General features: G+C 41.7%; 1 long non-coding RNA gene across 1 annotated transcript; it reads right to left on the bottom strand.

The window, feature by feature from the left end:
- Positions 1–11,876: 11,876 nt before the first annotated feature.
- LOC142157926 (uncharacterized) lies at positions 11,877–21,134 on the bottom strand. Its single transcript, XR_012692700.1, has 3 exons — positions 21,094–21,134; positions 19,985–20,126; positions 11,877–13,300 (listed from the first exon to the last, which is right to left on the bottom strand). It is a non-coding gene; the product is annotated as an uncharacterized LOC142157926 (long non-coding RNA).
- Positions 21,135–22,078: the final 944 nt, after the last annotated feature.

Here is a 22,078-nt window from a genome sequence, read left to right as displayed (position 1 = left end):
AATATATATGGTGGTACACCAGCACAAATCACAGTCCTTCAACAGCCACCTATAATCACACTCTGATCCACAGAGTGAAAATAATAAAAGAGACAACTAAACAAAAATGATAAAGATGGCGCTAATGACTAATAAACAGCACAAAAATACATGCATCATACAAAACGTTCATAAATAAATAATGTCCTTATCTCAGAAGACGTCCATGGTATACGGTTTCTTTCTCACAATAAATGTAGAAATTTTGAGTAATCCATCTGTGTTATGTTGTAATTGGTCTTCTCATATTCTCAAAATTATATGTAATCAACCAGAAAAGCAAATAGACAATACCTCAGACTGGTATAAATGCATAAATCAAATATAGCTGGGCCACCGTATAATGCCACCGTTATCCCTGGGTTGTTGAAGTCTAAATAGCCCAATGCGGGATTTCTTTTTATTTCAGATGAATGTACGAAAATGTTTATTGATAACAACCACATCATTTCGTGTCAGCATTTCTGGGAGAGATTGTAAAGGGAATGATACCTACATAAAAGAGACGGAGAGACTGCCACCACAAAAACCTCTTTTCCACTCCTGCTACATTTCTCCCTTCACTCACTTTATCCTTTATCGCCATCACCTCACTCACCTCACTTCTAACCTCTCACTGCCCTTTCTTTCTGTCATACTTCCAGTACTCTACCTCACGCTTAACTTTAGCTTGATCATTATTTGCTCCTTTCTATTGTCTTCTCCCTCTATCCCTCTGCTTCCCTTGTCCAACCATCCTATGTTCTCCCTTCTCCTTTCACCTATCCCTTCCCTTCATACTCCCTATCCCTCTCCTCTACTCTGGTTCTCTGCCCCTGCTTTAACTCACTGCCCATTCCCTCATCTTTCATTCTCTCCTCCTGTCCCCCCTCACCCACTCTCTCTTTATTGCCTTTCGCTGCTCATCTCTCTGCTTTCTTCTGTTCCTACTCCCCCCCTTCATCCACCCAAAATCTATTTCCTCTCATCACTGTTTCTTTCTCTAGCCTCTCCCTTTACCATCCATACCACCAAAAAAAATCTGCCCCATCTCCACTCCTCTCCCAACTGTTGTTCCACTCCACAAAGTCAACTCCCCCCACCCCACCCCCTGACGATGGGTCTCCTCCTAGTTCACTTTTCTCGTCCAATTTCAGCCCACTCTCTCTGCCACGCCCTTGCTCAAAAACATGCCCACCCTTGCAGTGCAGCAACCCAAACAACCTCATCCACATTTCTCCTCTTCCCTTTCTTCCTCCATCCTGTGGTCTTTAGAATGCCAAGTAAGTCAAATTAGCCTCTATCCATGATCTCTTTAACTCTATCTCCTTCAGCCTGCTTCTCATCGCTGTAACCTGCCTATCCCATGAGGACACCACCTCACCTGCTGCTCTCTCTTTTGTGTGCTTGTCCTTCTCCCACATACCCAGACCAGGGGGCCAGTAAGGTGGTGGTGTTCCTTCAAGGTACACTCCAACTGCCTCTTCCACTCAGCCTACCTCCATGTTGCCATTATGTAGCATTCTACAATGCTTTGATCACTTCACCAGCTGGCTCCCTCACTTTATCCCCTTCCCCTTTAATATCCTTATAGGCAATCAGATCTTGCTGCTTCCAAACTTCACTCCCTCTCCTCCTCTCTCTATCTCTCTCAATGGACCTCCTCTACCTTTCACCGTAGCGGCTACTCCCTTGATCAGGTCTTTTCCAACTTCTGTACTATCTGTGACTCATTTCACCTGTTCCCCAATCAGGCTAACTCCTTCTATGTTCATTCCTTTACCACTGCACTTGACAATGTCATGCAGCTGTCACTATCAAGCTTTAACGGTCCCTCAACCGTGGCACTCCAAGTTTACCTGCTTTCTTCAAAAATGCTCCTGTAAGGTGGAACGGCTCTGGAGGAAGTCATGCACTCATGCTGACGTCCTTCACTTTAAGTTCATATTCACCTCTTTCTTCATGGCTCTCATTTCCTCCCAATCCTCCAACCCACATTGCCCTTTGTCCTACCTCCCATCCTCCTCTGTGCACTTTTTGCAAGCCCTGTTCCCCACTTGCACCCCACTCATTAGCCAACCCTTCTTTTCTTCCTTCACTTAGGTATCTGCAGATAAAATCTGTATCCTTCTCTCCTACTCACCCCACTCCACCTGCCCACTTGACCCTATCCCTTCTCACCTTCTCCGCTACCTCTCTCTTGAGGCCTGCTCCCACCTTACCCACCTCCTAAACCTATCCCTCTCTAGTACCTTCCCCACTGCCTTAAAACGTGCTCTCATCTCCCCCATACTCAAAAAACCATCCCTTGGTCCTGCCTCTCTCTCTCTAATTACCGCCCTATCTCCCTTCTTCCTTTTGCCTCCAAAGTTCTAGAACAGGTTGTTTACAGCCATCTCATCTCCTTTCTCTCATCTCATCAGGCAGCTCTGTATCTGGATGCTTACTGATGGGAAGTTACTCCCCTGTGCATTCTTTTCTAAGAAATTCTCAGTGGTTAAGGCATTTTTGAGAGTCTTGAGTACTTTAATAGCTCCTGGCGGACATACTGCAGGATCAGCTCCTTTTTTTTAGTCAATAAATTAATGGGAGTCACTTTTACTTAAAAATTGTGAATGAATCTTTGATAATAACTGGCAAACGTTTGAATGACTTGTAGGTTGCTGGGAAGACTCCAATTAGTGATGGCTTGGACTTTAGTGGGGTCTACCGTAAACCCGTTGGCAGAAATTAAATACCCCAAAAATGCCACTGTGGAGACTTTAAACTCACACTTCTCCAATTTGGCATATAGATGATTCACTCTGAGTTTCTGGAATACCAAAAGGATTTGTTTATGGTGTTGAGACAAAGATGTAGAGTAGATCAAGATGTCATCCAGATACACTATAACAAATTTACTCAGATAATCACGTAGTACATCATTGATCAAATCCTGGGAAATGGCTGGTACATTAAAAGACCGAACGGCATAACACAATACTCGCAAAGTCCGAAATGAGTATTAAAAGCGGTGTCCATTCATCGCCCTTCCAAATGTGTATCAAATTATATGCTTCAAGTAAATCTATTTTAGAAAATACAGAAGCATCTTTCAACTGGTCAAACAACTAGGAAATCAATGGCAGAGGATATTATCACCATCTTTCTTTTTGACAAAGAAAGATCCGGCACAAACGGGTGAACGAGAAGGTCTAATTAACCCTTCTTCCTGGTTCTCTGAAATATAGTTTACCATGGCTTTGGTCTCTTCCACAGAAAGATAATATAAACAGGTCTTAGGAAATTTACATCCAGGCTGAATATCAATACTGCAGTCATGCGGCCAATGTGGTGGTAGAGTAACTGCAACTTGTTTGGAGAAAACATCGGCAAAATCTCGATATTGCAGTGATAGTGTGGGACCTGGGTATTAGCAAATTTAAGAGGCATTGCTAAGCTTGTCCCCTGTCAATTTTTCTCCCATGCCGCCAGTTCTCCTGTGGACTAATCAAGGACTGGATTGTGCTTGATAAGCCATGGGTACCCCAGAACCATAGGGTATGTGGGTAAATGAATAAGATAGAATGTTAGGGATTCTTTATGGAGTGCTCCAACTGGTAGAGTAAGAGAACTAGTACTCTCTAACATGCTTCCACCCATCCAAACCACAAACAGGTACAGGAACTTCTGATGGTTGGGTAGGGCCAGCAAAGTTCCATGCCAGAGATATATCAAGAAAATTTCCAGCCCCTCCACTGTCCACAAAGGCTAGGAGATCAATACTCCCAGAGGCCAGGGATATCTAGTCAGGTAACAGGAGGGAATTTTTGTTCTGAAAAAGTTAAATGCCTAGAACTTCCTCAGCTGAGTTAGAGCTAGATAAAAAGTTCTGCAGATGTGATTCCTTTTCCAGCCTTCTTTCATGTATTTGCCGATCTATCAAAGTAAAATTGCCAAACAAATGAAGGACTCCAGAGAATCAGGAGCTGAATATTGCACCAATATGTCCTTTATTAGTTCAGAGAGAGCCAAACTAAACTGACTGCAGAGAGCTGCGTCATTGCAATCACAATCTGAGGCCCATCTGCGAAACTCTGTACAGTACAGTTCATCATAACGGCGTTCCTGTTTCAAAGATCTAAGCTTAGACTCTGCGGAAGCAACTTTGTCAGGGTCGTCATACAGGAAGCCCAAGGCTTGAAAAAAGGAATCTACAGACACCGTACTATGTAGGAGAGCTAAAGACACCAGAAATGTACATACACACGCCCCGAAAGGAGTGGCAGTTTGAGAAACTATCGCCAGTTGGTCGGTCGTGAATTCATACACAATACATGATTGGAAGGTGATTGGAGCGAGATTATCAAACAGTATGACCAACCAAATGAAACGACAATCTTCACTTTGGAACAATTGTTGTTCATCGTGTAAGTATACAAACTAATGCGAAATCTGACCGAACGGTCATTTATTGGGTGATTGGCCTGATAATTTCCTGAAAATCTTCCAGTGTGTATCTAGCTTAAGTCAATTACCATTATAGGTCTTGCCAATATTAGGGGTAAGTTTATTATAGGCAATAAGGTCTATTTGCATGAAAACTAAACAAATGATAAATTTATTTAATACAAATGAGGGGAAGTCAGGGCAAAACAAAATTTCATCTGAAATAAGCGTGTTGGCGGTGTCATATCAACTTCTAAGCTTATAGGATATTTTGAGGTACATTTCATAATTACTAACAATTTAAAGAATTCTTAAATGATAGATCCCTGACTATTATAAATTACCTGGGCTCACAAAGCAGTCAGATGGGGCTTCTCTATTCAGCTTACTACAAGCCTAAAGAAACTATGCACTACCCTTGTTTCTCGGCTCAAAATGCAATTGATGATTTAAGTATAATAACAAATCCCACCCAGATAGAAACCAGAGGAAACCTTAATCCATGAGTGACAAACCTGATGAAACGCACCTTAGATGCAGAACTGAACCTGTTCAACTTGCTAAGCAGGTTTGTGTGAAATATCGGGCCCGCATTTAGTGCTAGATCGGATGCATTCCAATAATCCCTGCCAGACACACTGGGGATTATCCTATAAAATGAGAGAAAATGGAGCCAAGATGACTTCAGAAGATGAAGATGAATTTGTTTTAATTGAAAAAAATACTCAATTTAATATATTTTATTAAGAATTTGATATTCATGACAATGAGTGACAAAACAAGGGGTATCCTGACCATCTTTATTACTATACCATGTTTCTCTTGGTATGGATTGTGTGAGGATACCACCCTTAGCTGGGATGACAGTTAACCTCTGTGGTATTCAACTCACTCTGGTAGACCAGAATATATCCAAAATACAGCTTTATTACGACAGTACAACACCACAAGACGTTCACAAGTTACAGGGTAATGGTAGCATGTATCCTCCAGCAGCCTCTTGCAGTTAGGACTCCAAAGTAATAATCTCAGTCTCTTTCAGAGCCTTATCCTCCCACAATATCACCACTACTGTTTAGTTATACAGTTACCATGTCCCCCAGCCTGGGTTACTGGCTCACACAGACCCTGTCCTGATAGGGTTTTCTCCAGCGGCACTACAATGCCTGCCCAGAGTCCTTTTTGCTGATGTCTTGTACACCAGGATCCTCCAAGCTAGAATACCTCTCTTGGCATTCTGCTTTCCCTATATTCTTGGCTGTATACACAGGGAGTAGGGTCAAATGTCTCAATCCTCCCCCTTTCAGCGGGGATCTATCAATGGAACTTTAACTGTTAAACATGCAGTCTCTGTTACCTTGATTATACAATGGAATGGCTTCACTCAATTAGCTATATGACTAAATACACTAAACAAAGGGTTACAATATAACATCAAGGAATGACACTTCACACTTGCGTGAAACAACAAGAAATTTGACACATTGTGTTTGCAATATTACACAATCTGAGTCTGCAATACATTTTTATACAATAGCATTTATATTGATACATATTAATACATGTCCTAATGCCATTTCAGCCAGTATATTACTGTGGAGGCACATTGCATATCATCTAGAAGTTCTAACCTAAGTACCTCTCAGATTACCTGTTGATCTAGCTAATTAACATGGGCTGCCAGCTAGCTATGTCAAGTCACTCAGACATTGTTCTGATTATATGGGGAGACGTATGTGGGGTTAGACGTGTGTGATTTCTACAATAAGTGGGATTTTCTCACAAAGTGGACGAAAATGCACAGTTAGACAACACAGTTGGCCAAACATTGGACTACATTTGACTTGATTTTACTCCCAGCAATAAGCTGCATCTGCCACAGCCTATTTCTGCACTACTTGTCTATTTATATGGAAGACTGCTAAGAGGTAATTCTTAAAATACCCTTGCTTTTTGCTTTTACCCTTTTTATCACAATGTTTCACAAATTGCTTTTCTTAGTCTCATTTCATGGCATGATCTTTAGGACTGTGTCATCTTTCACCCCTCCACCAACACACAAATTTGTTCATATTGCACCTGCATTACTCCACTCACCTCTATTTAACACCCATGAACTGTTATCCTATTTATTATGTCTAACAAGTACAGCCTCCACCTGTCGCCAGAAAATAAAAGGCCACACATCTTACAATCCCCTTGCCTATCTTTCGCTCACTCTGCTTCTATTAGCTGGTGATATATCACCTAATCCAGGTCCCCCACACTCCTCACACACACATAGATCAGAACACTACCATTCTATAGCAAACCTCAAACACATCACCTGTCTCCCCTCTCTTCCCAAGTCCTTTAAATGTGCCCTTTGGAATGCACGCTCTGTTTGTAACAAACTTACCTCCGTTCATGATCTCTTCCTCTCAAAAAACCTCAACCTTCTGGCAATAACAGAAACATGGCTCATGCAATCAGACACTGCCTCACCTGCAGCACTTTCACATGGTGGCCTCCATCTCACCCACACCTCCAGACCTGAAGGCAGACAAGGAGGTGGGGTTGGACTACTTCTCTCCCCACAGTGCACATACACAGTTCTACCAAATGTCCCATCACTCACGTTCACATCTTTTGAAGTACATGCTATTCGCATTTTTAATCCATTCTCCCTACGTGTTGCGGTGATCTATCGTCCCCCTGGAGCACACCAACAATTTATTGAGGATTTCTCTGCATGGCTCCCTCACTTCTTATCTTCAGACATCCCCACCATCATCATGGGTGACTTCAACATCCCCATTGATAACCCACCTTCCAAAGCTGCTTCCAAACTACTCTCTCTAACATCCTCACTTGACCTCTCCCAGTGGATTGAATCATCTACTTATAAGGATGGCCACTGCCTTGATCTTGTTTTCTCTAGACTATGCTCAGTTTCTAATTTTATTAATACACCCTTCCCCCTCTCGGATCATCACCTTATCAAGTACACTCTTACCCCCACTGCTCTAACCTCTCTACTGTCTAACTCAACCAAGCCTCCTCATACTCGTAGAAATCTTAATTCTATTAATCTTCAACAATTTTCCACCTCTCTCCAACACCTTCTCTCCCCTATCTCTACATTCTCATCCCCTGAGATGGCAGTACCTCATTTTCACCTAACCTTAGCAACGGCCCTTGATCAAGTGGCTCCAGCGACACTTCATACTACACGTCGACTTCGATGTCAACCGTGGCACACCAAAGCAACACGAAATCTTCAAAAACTGTCCCATAAAGCAGAACGTCACTGGCGTAAATCTCGAAGCTCTAATGACTTCTTCACATATACTTCTGTCTACCACTCCTATCGAAATGCTCTGGACACTGCAAAACAAACATACTTTCAATCTCTTATCTATGCTCAGGCTTCTAACCCCAAACGCCTTTTCAATACATTTAATCATCTTCTCAATCCTCCCACCCCGAACCCTCCATCTACTATCAGTGCTCATGATCTTGCTTCCTACTTCAAGGACAAGATTGACAAGATCAGACTAGAAATGGTATCCTCTTCCTCAACAAGCCATCAGCTCATTTCCTTCCCACTACCCTCTGACACCCTTTCTTCATTTGACCCCACAAATGAAGAGGAAATTTCTACGCTCTTCTTATCTTCCTACTCTACCTCCTGTCCCCTTGATCCTATTCCCTCGCAAATTGGTAGATCCCTGTCTTCTGTGCTCATTTCACCTCTAACTCAAATCTGTAATCTCTCACTCTCTACTGGCATCTTTCCATCAATATACAAGCATGCAGTGATTACTCCTATTCTAAAAAAACAAAACTCCGACCCAAACTCTCTCTCAAATTACCGTCCCATCTCTCAGCTCCCTTGCCCCTCCAAGCTTCTAGAGAGACTTGCCTACACTCGCCTCACACGCTTTCTTTCCGCAAACAACCTGTTGGATCCTCTTCAGTCTGGCTTTCATTCTCAACACTCCACAGAGACTGCGCTGACCAAGGTTGTTAATGATCTGATCACTGCTAAGACTGAACGCCATTACTCTCTCCTAATTCTCCTTGATCTCTCGGCTGCATTTGACACCGTTGACCACTCTCTTCTCCTACAAACGCTGCAATCCCTAGGTCTTCAAGACACAGTTCTATCCTGGTTCTCATCTTACCTCTCTAATCGCTCTTTCACTGTTAATTTCTCTGGAGCCACCTCTGCTCCGCTTCCCCTATCAGTTGGAGACCACAAGGCTCAGTGCTAGGTCCTCTGCTGTTCTCTATCTATACCGCTTCTCTTGGAAATCTAATAAGTTCCTTTGGCTTTCAGTATCATCTCTATGCAGATGATACCCAAATCTATCTATCCTCTCCTGATATCTCGACATCTGTGTTGTCCCGTGTAACTGTCTTTCTGCCATTTCATCTTGGATGTCCTCTCGTCAACTCAAACTTAATCTTTCTAAAACAGAGTTAATAATATTCCCACCCGCCAACAAGTGCATACCTGACATTTCTATCTCTGTTGATAACATGACCATAAATCCCACCCCACAAGCTCGCTGCCTAGGTGTAATCCTTGATTCACGCCTATCCTTTGTTCCCCACATTGACTCTATATCTAAATCATGTTACATACATCTAAAGAACATTTCCAGAATCCGCACATATCTCACACAAGACACTGCTAAAACCTTAATTCATGCACTAATCATCTCCCGCATTGACTATTGCAATTCCCTCCTTACTGGTCTTCCCAAAAACAGACTCAAACCCCTAAAATCTATTTTGCATGCTTCGGCAAGACTGATTTTCCTTGCAAATAGCTATTCCTCTGTTGAATCACTCTGTATGTCTCTACACTGGCTGCCTGTCGTCTACCGAATCCAATATAAAATACTTTTACTAACCTACAAGGCCATCAACAAAGCTGCACCAACATACATCTCCTCTCTTGTCTCAAAATATCTCCCAACTCGGCAACTCCGTTCTGCAAAAGATCTGCGTCTCTCATCCACCCTCATTACATCCTCCCATTCCCGGTTACAGGACTTTTTTCGGGCTGCACCCACTCTATGGAACTCTCTCCCTCGCACAATAAGACTCTCCTCTGTTCTACAAACGTACAAGCGTTCTCTGAAAACCTACCTATTCAGACAAGCTTATAATATTCCTCAACCACCATCTTAACCTCACTACCTTTAGCCTGTTACACAATTTCACAGAAGACAACTACCCCCTGACCAACATTGTTGTGTGACAGGATCATTTAGCTTATGAGTCACCTTACCTTTGCAGTCTGGCTGGGCCAAGATGCAAAATGTATACTTAACCTCATGTGTCAATCTCCCATTGTCCCATAGATTGTAAGCTTGCGAGCAGGGCCTTCTCACCTCTTTGTCTGTTTTACCCAATTTGTTTATTAGTTTATTACGTTTGTCCCCAATTGTAAAGCGCTACGGAATATGTTGGCGCTATATAAATAAATGATGATGATGATGATTATAAACCAGGTCTACGCCACACCTCATAACAATGGAGATTGGAGACAAATGGTAATTACATTGGCTAACACAAGCAAAATGACTTCTGCTGTCTTGTTATTTTCATACAATATGGCAATATTCTTTCTATTTCTAATACATATAATGTTGCAGGTAATAGCAGGGGCAAAATGTAACTAATAACATGAAATAATAATACACATAATACACCGATACTCTGGTGTATATACTTAGACTGGACCAAGGGTTAAAAAGTACACTAAACTGTGAGAAACGGGTGATGAATAAAAAGATCTCCGTTCAGTAGCTCCCTGTTTCGTGACAGATTGCTTGTGTAATTTTTAGCCCCTACTTCCCCTTAGATCCCCAGGTTACAGGAGAGGTGAATTCTGGCACAATCAATAAAGGTTATCCCAACAGGGCTCACTATCCTTAGGCTATGTCCTTATTATATGTACCCAACTAGTGCTTCTGAACCACTATGTAAGTATAAATTGCATCCGTTTAAAAAGAGTACTTTACATGGTATTCAGAGCCACAGGTATTATAAGATACGTGGGACTCTGAATCATATGCACAATGTGAACATTTCAGTAAAATATGCTTAAATAAATAAGAAAAGAAAAACAGTGAGCAGGCACCCAAAAAAGTCAAGTTCCCTCAGGTGTTGCAATCCTAGTCTGGTATAGGCAAAAGCGTGGGGTCTGCCCGAATTTGCAAGAACCAGCACTAGGCTATGCCAGCGAAGGCTGGTGGAATTATAGCAGTGAAATGAGCAGAGTTGGGTCCCTGAATACCAATTAGCGCTAGAGAAATGACAGGAGAATTTGTATTATAACTTTTGTTTTATACCCTAACATAGAGAATTGATATTAGAGCTAATACTTATTAATGTTATATAACATCTAACATAGATTTTATATTATATTCCAGACTTCCTTAGATGTAGACAGTGTGATATTCATAGTGTGTCCCATTCATAATTGTTTATTGTACATCCAAAACCTTGGGCATTAATATGGAGTAGCTCCACCTTTGCAGTTATAACAGCCTCCACCCTTTCAGGAAGGCTTTCCACTAGAGATTGGATTCGCAACCATTCAAACACATGAGGTTGCGTATCGACATTGGCTGATTATGTCTGTCTTACAGTCAGCGTTCAGCATCATCCTACAGGTGGTTGAGGTCAGGGATCTATGCAGGACAGTCTCGTTTTGCCACACCAAACTCGGGTGAAACAGGGAAGGGCTGGCACAAAGTTGGAAGCACGCAATTCTCTAGAATGTTATTGTGTGCTGTAGTATTAAGTGATCCCATCACTGGTACTAAGTTGCCCAGACCATTATTCCTCCTGTACCAAATTATAGAGTTGTAAAAGTGCATTCAGGTAGGAAGCATTCTCCTGGCATCGGATAAACTTAGCTTCATCTCTCAGACTGCCAGATGGTGAAGCGGGATTCGCCACTCCAGAGATTGCGTCTCTACAGCTCCAGAGTCCAGTGGTGGTGTGTATTACACCCCTCCAGCAGATGCACATGGTGATCTGAGTCTTGTCTACAGCTGCTCGGCCATGAAACCCAATCCCTGATCTCCCCATGAACAGTTCTTGTGCTGATGTGCTATATGTCCCAGCAATGTGTATGTATGTAAGTATATATGTATGTATACACAGTGCCGTGGCATATAGTCTGCAGAGGACAGGATGAAACTTGTTTTTATATTCCTAATATACTGGTTAACATTTTGGAGTTCAAGAAGGTTTATAGCTAAAATGTGATGATAATATGCAAATAAAATAATTATTTCCAAATTTCAAAATGTTATGTGATTTGATTTTTATTTGACGTTTTAGTGACCAACCCAAAACTAAGGTATTATATTTGTAACACCTCTTCTTTTAAGAGTAATTATTTAATTATTATCTTAAGTCTTTTACATAATGAAATTGTGCGAAATCTCACACTTCATAAACAAATCTGGATGTTGACATATTCATTAGCAGGAACCTCATTACTGTGATTTGCAATCCTGGACTGAGTCACTACATTTATTGCTGTTCTGAAACACCTGTCATGAGGATTGTTCTGTCTTTCACACAGTCTAACAGAAATATTCCAGGAAACACTTCATAGTATTAAAATGTGTATTTTACATCATTAATTTATTTTATGCTAATAAGACCCCTTTGCTGATTTTAGCAATTGCTAAACATTCTATTCTTTTAGTGGCTGATGCAAACACCTGTCCAATTGTGTTGTATAAAAATTCTCCAACTGAGGTCAGGGTCAGACCCAAATTTATAGGTTGGCTTCTTCCGTTCTTGGCCTCTCCTTTTGTGCTGCAAACTTGAGCACATTCACCTGTAGCTGTGTTCTCTGAACTCACAGCCTACCAATGGCCTTCAATATAAAATAATTGCACTATTTATCAGCAAATATTTACAATGTGTAAAAAAAAAAAAATAACAAAAAATTGCTGCATGTCGTAAATGGGGGAATAAACTTAAATTACTTAGATTTTCGTGGCCTCTTCATCCTTGGTGGCATATTTAGTGGTGGTTTGGAATGGTACTGGCTTCTGGCAATCTGTGATGTGGAAGGCAACAGTGTTGAAAAAGCAGAGGCCAGTGGACCAGCAGAGAGTGGAGGTGCAACAGAGTTTGATTGAGTGGCACGGGGGTCACGGGGACCAGAGATGGCATGGAGTTCAGAGATGGCAGGGGGGGCAGAGATGGAAGGGGGCCAGAGATGGAAGGGAAGCAGAGATGGCAGGGGGCAGAGATTTCAGGGGAGGTAGATTGAGATTGGTAATAAGGATTATATTCTGGATACAGATACATGGGCTTGATTTTCAAAATAGGGGGGTTGAGGAAAAATGATGGCATGGAAACGGTTTTCTTTCAAAACAATCAATTGAGCCTGGAGAGGGGAGTGGTGCAGGATTGAAAAATGGGTGAGGGTAAGGAGGTTGCATTTGGATACGATATTGGGGCTGAGAATCTGGTGTGGTGAAGGGTTGATAGATTGAACTGAGATTTGGAGATAAAGAGGAAGGAGAGGATATATGGGAAATTGGTGCTGGGGGGTAGTTAGTTGTATATTGTACAATAAGTTCAGTGAGACGGGTGAGGGTATTGTTGATTTTGGTAAGGTTACGATATAACTTGTGCTCCATACGGGTGAGGGTAGTGCTCATTTCCGTGGTGTTCGTCTGAATTGCGGCGTTGGTTTCCATAAGATTGTGATAGCAGGAGCACAGTGAATCCCGGCCACTGACTTCTGCTTCCTCTGCCATCTGATGCTCTTTCTCATCAGGCACCTCCTCCACCAGCTCATCCTGTAAAGTATCTGCATGGCCACCTAGAATGAAGCCAAAATAAATATTAGTCTCAAACAGAAAACTATTATCAGCACCTTAAATTATGTGTCACTGTGTGCTGAGGTAAATATGTGTGTGTGTGTGTGTAGTGAAAAAGTTAGCTTCATTACATCTGACTGTATCCACCAACATATATATATATATATATATATATATATATATATATATATATATATATATATATATCACTTTTGCTTTACTTAAAGCTATACTCCATTCAAATGTACCTGGTGGTGTTAGAGGCTATGTGAGGGTTCATCCAGTGTCAATGCAGCATACCCCTTGCACCATCCCGTCATCGATACAGGCCAATGCCGTGGTCTCAAGGGGACTGAGATCTAGCCTGTCATGTGAGCATGCCTGTGGTGGTCCCTCAAATTGCCCTTTAGTTTACGTTTAAAGTCTTTCCACATGAGAGATAAGTTCACAAACAACAATGTTGACCAAAAAATACCTTTCATCATTTTTTTTTTAAACAAAATCACATCTCTTAAGTAGTTGTGCACAATTCCATAGTTCCCTGTTCTTTACCTCAGTCACCGTGCATATTATAGGGGCCATGGCAGTGACCTAAGTTGTTATTTCATCCCAAATTCGACTTTTAGATGGTGCCGAATGCTTACGAGTGGTGGAGTGTAGCCTCTCCACCACCAGCTCCACCAATAGTTGTATTTCATAGAGAAATTGGGCTGTCCCCGATTACATTCTACAGCAGAGGAGGCAGAGGCCTTACTAGGTCACATGTGAAAGCTGCAATAACACGTAGGTGAGAGCAACACCATTTTAATACTCAAAGGGGGGAATTCAATTGCCGGTGATGTGGCGCGTGGACATCCTGCCACAGACATTGCCGGCAATTACGGTAGAAATCCCTGCACATTGATGAATTGATGTCACCACATCAGAGCCCTCCATCCCAGTTATTTTTAACCAATAAAAAAACAAGAAGAAAAATACAAACAAAAAAACATAAAAAAAGCAAAAGAAATTAAATTATTTATTAAAATTTTTGCAAACTTTTATTAAGTACGATTATGAAAATAAAATAGTTTATTTAGTTCTAAAAGCTTGTGTGTGTGTGTGTGTGTGTGTGTGTTTGATTCAGGTGTAAAAAATGGGTGTTAAGGTTCTTGAGGTTAAAAATGATGTGCGTCAAAACCCCAACTTCTCCCTCTAACCCCAGCTGTCCCAGCTCCGTGCTGATAGCACTATGACTCTTTCCATACCACTGGAAACTGATTTAATCGCACGAATATAAATACAGTTGTGACCCAGGTCCAAAGATGGCCAGGGTGCCATTAAGTGTCTTTGATGGTGGCAATTGTAGTGACAACAAGCACCTGAATACCCATGGCTGCCAGGGCACACTGGCACAATTGCCAGCATTCTCTGATACCCATAGGCCACTGGTGCCTGTAGGTGAACAAAGTAGCATAAAAAATAATACTTGAGCAACATATTTTAATGTAAATTCCAAACACCACTACACAACGCTCATTTTAGAATGTTTAATGTAACATCCCTGATGCACATAGGTCCGAGAAGTACCTAGCGGACGAATGGTTTACTAATACAGGCTGGGTGGACGTAACATTAATGCTGTTGCTACCAGTCATTAAGCAGCAACGATCCATGTCTTGTTGACTTCAGGAGTAGGCAGTGGACATTTACATACTGTTTCACCCAGATGCGCGATGTGCCTAGTATGCATGCCTTAATGGATCACACCGCATGTGTGAGATATCAGTCTTTTCTCTCTGTGCACGTGTGTCTATATGTTGGGAGAGAAAGAGAAAACAAGCACGCACGCGTGTGTATGAGTACAGATGAATGTGAGTACGTGTGACCATGTTTGTGTTGGAGGACAAGAAAGTGCGTGAACGTAGATAGGAAGCATGCGTGAGAACGTCAGCATGCGTGAGAAAGGGTGTAGATATCGTTTGGGTATGTAAGCAAGAATTCTTGCAGGGTTAAAACAGTTTATTGAGATTCCAGAGTTAGGGTTAAACAGTATTGCAGATATTGATTACAGAGAAATGAACATGGCAGGGTAATAGTATAGGAAAAGTATCTGGAGAATGCACAGGTAAAGGTGCTGAAGGCATCCTGGAGGCAGGTAATTGTTTTCTGTACTGAAGTGTCAGGGAAGCTTTTAAATCCCAGCTAAAAACAGAGAAACAACAGCGCTGGACACTGAAAACACTTATACCACTAAGCATAAACTGTGAGGTTGTATATGTATAAATAAATTTATTAATAAAACATGCATCAAAATTTAACACATATTCTGTGAATCCAATAAAAAAACAAATAGCACACTCTAAATAAGCCTGATAAGCATATGCATGAATGAATTATTTTCGTAAATGATTCCAAAATTATAAAATGAGATTGTATAAACAAGCTATTGAAACAACACGGCCCGTGTATTGAAACAAATAGATCAGTTCTGATATCCAAAAAGTAACACTCGTTCCGATTGTAATTCCGTGTATGTTAAATGGAGTCTCTGATTGAGGCTGATACAGCTTCACCAAGGTGAGTAGTTCTACACAATCAACCAACCAACAGTGTGGCTATATTTATAAGCCCCGATATCACTCGCCCTGAGTGAGTGTAGTAACGATCTCTGTAAAATGATGAATGAAACGATTATAAATGAATGTCTCCGTGTAGCTGTAAATAATTCTCCTTAATGAGATGAGCGGAACCGCTGGTATTAGACCCCACAAGTGGTTATGGATCCCCTTGTATAACAGGTTCTATCTCTGTCCACTAGCAATATAAGTTATGTCCCGGTATTAGCAATTGGAAATGCAGATAATTACCGTGAATGTGGGAATGTAGATCCAGCGTAAATACCAATCTTGATCAGCACATAGGTCGGAGACAAAAGTCCAGAGATAGTATCTCAACACTCGCGAGGAAATAGTTGAATTAGCAATTGAGCCCGCTTTCTGACGCACCCAGTGTTGTAATAGGAGCCGTCTGTAGTCTGATCGTTTGAACACAGAACTTGCTACACTGTAGCAGCAATGCAGCCAATGACTAGCAATAGAAAACAATCTCCAAATATCAGCTTAAAAGTAGATTATGTCTAGTAGTCACATGACTGACGCGTTTCATCACCAGATGGTGATTTCATAATTTTTTTTAAATCCCAGGCCTCATTCTCCCAGCCTGTACCTTAGTGGGGCCAGGGCAATCTCAGTGTTGTTTGTACTACCACCCACTCAATGCTGTGGCAAACACACTTATCACAGTTTTAATGGGGACAGGAAAATATCCAGTTACACTAGGGGCAGTCTTGTAGCAATCTCTAAGAAGGGTGGTTTAAAAGTCCACAGGAACATGAGTAGTCCTCAAAAGACATTTACACTCTCCCAAGGAATACTCTATGAAATAAATAAAAAATCTTGCAATACTGTTAGTGGGATCCATAAAAATGTAGATTCTTGTCGTATTTTGGTGGTCCAAAACTAGAAATATTTCATGTAGATAATTTTGTAGATAGTCCATTGCCATCCATAACCCCCCTTCTTTAATTGTTCCTTATTTGTTGTCTCTTTAGCATCACATTATCTTTCTGTAAACAACCAGTAATACAATGTTCATGATCAACACCAAAAAACTCAGGACTATTATGGGATGTATGAGAAGATTAACGAATGATGTTGCTTTTGGTCTTTTGTATCTAAAACGACTTTCCCAACAAGATACATTCATGTCTCCCTCTAAGGCAGAAGCTCAGTTTTGTCCGTCATCGGCTGCTTTAGTGAGATAGCTGCAGCACCGGTGTGCCAGACAGAAGTGGTCCGTGTGCCACGTATTCAATGTGGCGTGGATTGGCACATGCCACAAAGATGTGTATGGTTCAACCCACGTGCCACGTCTGTTACGTGGCGCGGGTTGAACCATACACATTTTTTGTATGGTTCAACCCGCGTGCTGGGAATTGCAGACCCCTGCTCTAAGGCTTGCACAATCTTCAGTATTCTGGTGGTGTCATTGTCACGGGCCGTCACGCTACTCACGACAGCCTCGTGTCACATCCGGCCTGAGCATCCTGGCTGTTGCCAGGGCAACCAGGATGCTTTCTCTTCACTTACGCTGCGCCCGCCAAGCTGTCAAACAGCTGGGAGTGCTCGGTGTGAAAACTAATGAATTAACAACCTCCTGCGGGCTGATTAGTGCAGGGTTCAGCCTTGCTTCAGGATTGGTCATTAGAACTATTTAAGGGCACAGCCTCCCTGCCAGTTATAGGTTCTGTGTGTCAGGAATCTGCTAGGATGAGTGAGATCCTGCTGATTTCAACTGGCATTGGCTAGACAACACACAAAGGTGCGGAGTCCAACAGAGCGGACGATTTTCACCAGGGATCACCGCAAGGGAATTTGGGCTTTACAGCTTCCACCCTGGAGGTTGCGGCCCTCTAGGGAAATTCACAGTGAGATGTGATAGAGTACTGACACAAGAGATGAGGGTAATCCCCAAGTAGTACTAGGGGCAAGATGAGATGATGCTGGGAGGCAATATACTTGGAGAAGTAGGGAGCAGGAATCTGCAGCAGTTACCACTAACAAGTGGAGCAGGTGAATGACGATCTGCGGCAGCACACTAGAGAGAAGGGAGCGATGATCAATAGTAGATACCACTAACGAGTGGAACAGGTAAGCGGAGATCAGCGGCAGTACACTGGATAGGTAGCAGGTGATGATCCACAGCAATTACCACTAACAAGTGGAACAGGTAAGCGGAGATCAGCGGCAGTACACTGGATAGGTTGCGGGTGATGATCCACAGCAATTACCACTAATGAATAGAACAGAGACTGGCCAATGGGAACAAAGGAGACAGCATGGGTAATCAGCCTCAGGGGCTGGTTAATTAATGAAAGAACTAATAGTTGTGCACTCGCCCAGCTGCCCTTAATGCCGGGATGAGGCGCTACAAGCTACAGCATCCTGACCGTTGCCTAGGCAATGGCCGTGGCGAAAACAGGAAGATACGTCCCGGTCGTCATGGAGACGGCCGGGACGCGTCTTGCGGGCACAGTGAGTTGCAGCGGCTTGAGGCACCACCGCGACTCGTGACATATCCCAAGCATGTTTAAATTGCTCTACTGTATTAGCCTCTACCACCTCTAGGGGGAGGTTATTCCACTTATCCACTACCCTTTCTTTGCAGAAGATTTTCCTCAAATTTCCTCTGAACCTACTTCCCTCCAGTTTCAGGACATGTCTTATTAGCAGATTATTACCTGCTGTGTCAATTACGAACTGTAACCAACCACAGGGCAGCTGAATCTCAGTCCAGCCTCTATAAGAATGTAGGTTTAATACTATGTCACACTTTCCCAGATTAAGCCTGGTATCGACGAAACGCGTTGGTAAGACTTTGCTACACCTACACCTATTGATCGATCATATCACATCTGGCAATTATCTACACTGTATTGACAGACCTATCAACAGACGGAACCCGAGTGGTAGATATCTGAAGGACATGGATCTGTGGACCGGGAGCCCTGGGGAACATTCCAGTAAGAGAGTGAGTGATACCAACCCCTATCCGTGTACCGTCTACTGTTTTCCTTTACGCGGTTTTGAAGATTTCAATATGAGACATTTTATGTTTGCAATTTGGAACTCTACACTGGCTATATCTGGACAGGAGACCAATAATGTCAACTAAAGGATTTGGACTAACACCATCATTATATCATTTACTTTGGATCCATTAACAGTTTATGCAGGACTCGTATGTCTTATTAGATATCCAAGATTTGTGATAATATACAGATTTTTCAACAGATTGTAGGATCGTGTATACATGAGGAAATAGGCTTCATATAGTCTTCATTTCTTACCAAACTGATTATTGACTTTGAAATTTGTGCTTGCTGTTATTTGTGATATTAGCAACCCTTCAAACAGTGCACTGAGGAGTGTATGTTTATAAGTTGTTCTAAAAATACAAGTTTGTTTTCACGTATATATACAATAGTGAATTATTACTAGGACTATACCATCAGGCACTAAGAGGCGTATTATTTATAACATCAAGTGAGGTTGCTTGTCAAAAGTATTTCAAAACGTGACAGGTTAAGAGGCGGTTTAGGATTGGTTCTGATAATGGGGATGACTAGTGGCAAAAGCATCCGGCCACTCCAATCTAGTTTCAACTCTACCTCTATTTAATTCATTCTAGATAGTACCGTTTACTCTAACTTCCCACTGGCTTGTGGCCGATAAAGAGTATGTAACTTACTATCACTGCCCATACGTTGTACTCATTATCTAAAAGTTATTACCTGTAAAATGAATACCCCTATCACCTTCTATAACTATAGGGATACCACATCTACTAACAAAAATCCTGAGTATGACACAGCAATATTAGAAACATTTGAATGGACCTTTACCCAGATGTAGATTCCATCAGTACACGTATATACTTGAGAATCCTGAAAGGTGGCAATTGGATGAAGTTGATTTGTTTTACCTGGAAAAAAAGTCCATCTGTAGGAGGGGTATGGGATGGCTCTGTTGGTATTGTCTTCCCAACATTTTTCCTCACTCAAGTAAGACAGATCATTGTCTTCCTACTAGCTTGAGAAGACAAGTCTGGTGCACACCAGTATGCTCTTACCAGCTTGCACATACCTTTTTTTACCCAGATGAGTCAGACCATGTGCTGCCTCAGCTAGGCCTGGAAGATACACTCTAGGAGCAACAGGCCTTGTCCATCTCTCCAGAGTCCAGAGGACTTCTGACCACATCCCTTACCCTTCCAGACAGCCTTTTCCTGCAGGGAACACAAATCTTACATTTTAACTAATTCTTGTGTGTTATCATTTACAAAAAACATTGATTTGTTGGTTGTCATATTTAAACCTGCCGCCCACTTGTCAGCTTCGTCCGTCCTGTTATTACAATCATGTGTGTAGGCTTTAAACTAAATAACAGCTACTTAATTTGGTAACTGTGTCACTGTCACAAGTCCTTCATGTAATGTCCTGCTATTGTCATAAAAGTTCCTCTGTCACCTCAACGTCGCCCTCTATCCTATAAAAGTACTTAAAACCAGTGTATATCAACTGATTTACCCTCTGCTAAATCACATGCCATTTTCGATCCCACACGTTCAGCTATCTGGCTAAGTGAGGAGGGCAAAGGGGTCAGTTTTTATAGCACCTTTGTCATTTATAACAATATCCAGTACATATCTGTCTGTCAGGGGCAGACTGGGCTGGGGAGCAGGGGAGCATTTGCCCCCCGAGTCAGTCCCATAGTAGGCTACCTTGAGCTGGGTCACTGGGCCATCTGCATTTTGTTCCCTTTAATATAGGCTGCTAAGTCGTCTTGCCCCCCAGACTGATATTTTCCAGCCCTCCCCTGTTGTCTGTCTATGACAAATAAAAAACATGAAGATTTTACATTTTCTAAAGGGTGTCACTTATGTCAGGTCTTGTGGCAAAAATCTTATTCAAATGTTCCACACAATCATGCATGTATGTATGTCTGCCTAATTTTCCTTTAGCTAGTCTCCTCTTTTCCTTCCACCCTTTGTGCATCTAGAGGCACACTTTGTACACCTTGCTCAGGAGACATATTTAGTTTAGGCGGAACTTGGGGGGGCAGATATCACATGCAATCTATAAAACTTGAACCATATTTCCAAAACAAAAAGTGTTTAAAAATTAGCAGCTTCTATAAGCATAATAACACAACATTTAGCTACCTTCGTGATTATGTCAGTGCAGTGTGCGTACCTATAATTCTGTCCAAAAATGTCAAAAATGTCCTAACCCCGTGGGTGAGACAATATCTCAAGTATTATGTTTGTCTGGCATGGCTGTGATCCATACTTTTTGCAACCTTATGTCCTGTCACCGAGAAATGAATGAACAAGTATTTAGTTTCAAACACTGATGATATAAACAAATCAGGACACAGCAATACCATTTTTCATACTGCACCCCTTATTTGGTTGGAAAGATTGAAAACAGTCATGCCAGGCCTATGTCCTGATATTGAGGTTGCCTATAAACCTTTGGGACAGTGTGTACGCATTTTGTACCTCTTTAGAAAAAAAGATTGAGATACTGACAGTTAGAAGTGTAAAGAACGGGAAATAAGACAGCAAAGAGTAATAATAACTAAATGATTTGCAGAAAAAACAGGGAAGCAGAAAAGGAGATTTGCAGCAAGATGACAGCTGGATTGGGCATTACAGGGAATTGGCTCTCAACAATTTCACTAATCCCCTTGAATCTTAACTAATCTATGACCCTCCCCCATTATTTTTAAACCTAATAGGGAGCTACATTACACATCCAAGCCAGTGTCGCCCATCTTTAGCTCATAAGGAATCCGGTATCTCTGATCACAATAACTATACAACCTGTGATGGACTTGTGGCTATAACAGTGAAGTGCAAAATTAACCCTTGTGACGCATAGTCTGTATCTCCCATGTGTGTCTTCCTGGAATACATAAAAAAACACCATTAGAAGCAGAGCATATTACTTCAAACACTTCATTTTTAATAATAAATCTCTTTCAAATAAGTTGTTATGAGCCACTCTAGAAGAAAGAGTGTCTATGTATGACCCAATGTTAACTTTTGTCTTTAAGGGAAACATTTTGCATTTCTCCTGTATCCCCATATTTAATAAATATATCTCTCTGTGGCTGTCTAAAGTAGAGAAAAAAAAGCAACAACGTTTAATTAATATTAGAAAACAAACAAAACCT

Source organism: Mixophyes fleayi, chromosome 5 (genome assembly GCF_038048845.1).
Source record: "Mixophyes fleayi isolate aMixFle1 chromosome 5, aMixFle1.hap1, whole genome shotgun sequence".
In the NCBI taxonomy this organism is placed as follows: domain Eukaryota; kingdom Metazoa; phylum Chordata; class Amphibia; order Anura; family Limnodynastidae; genus Mixophyes; species Mixophyes fleayi.
The sequence above is the reverse complement of the archived record's forward strand: the minus strand, read 5'-3'. Positions and strand labels throughout refer to the sequence as shown.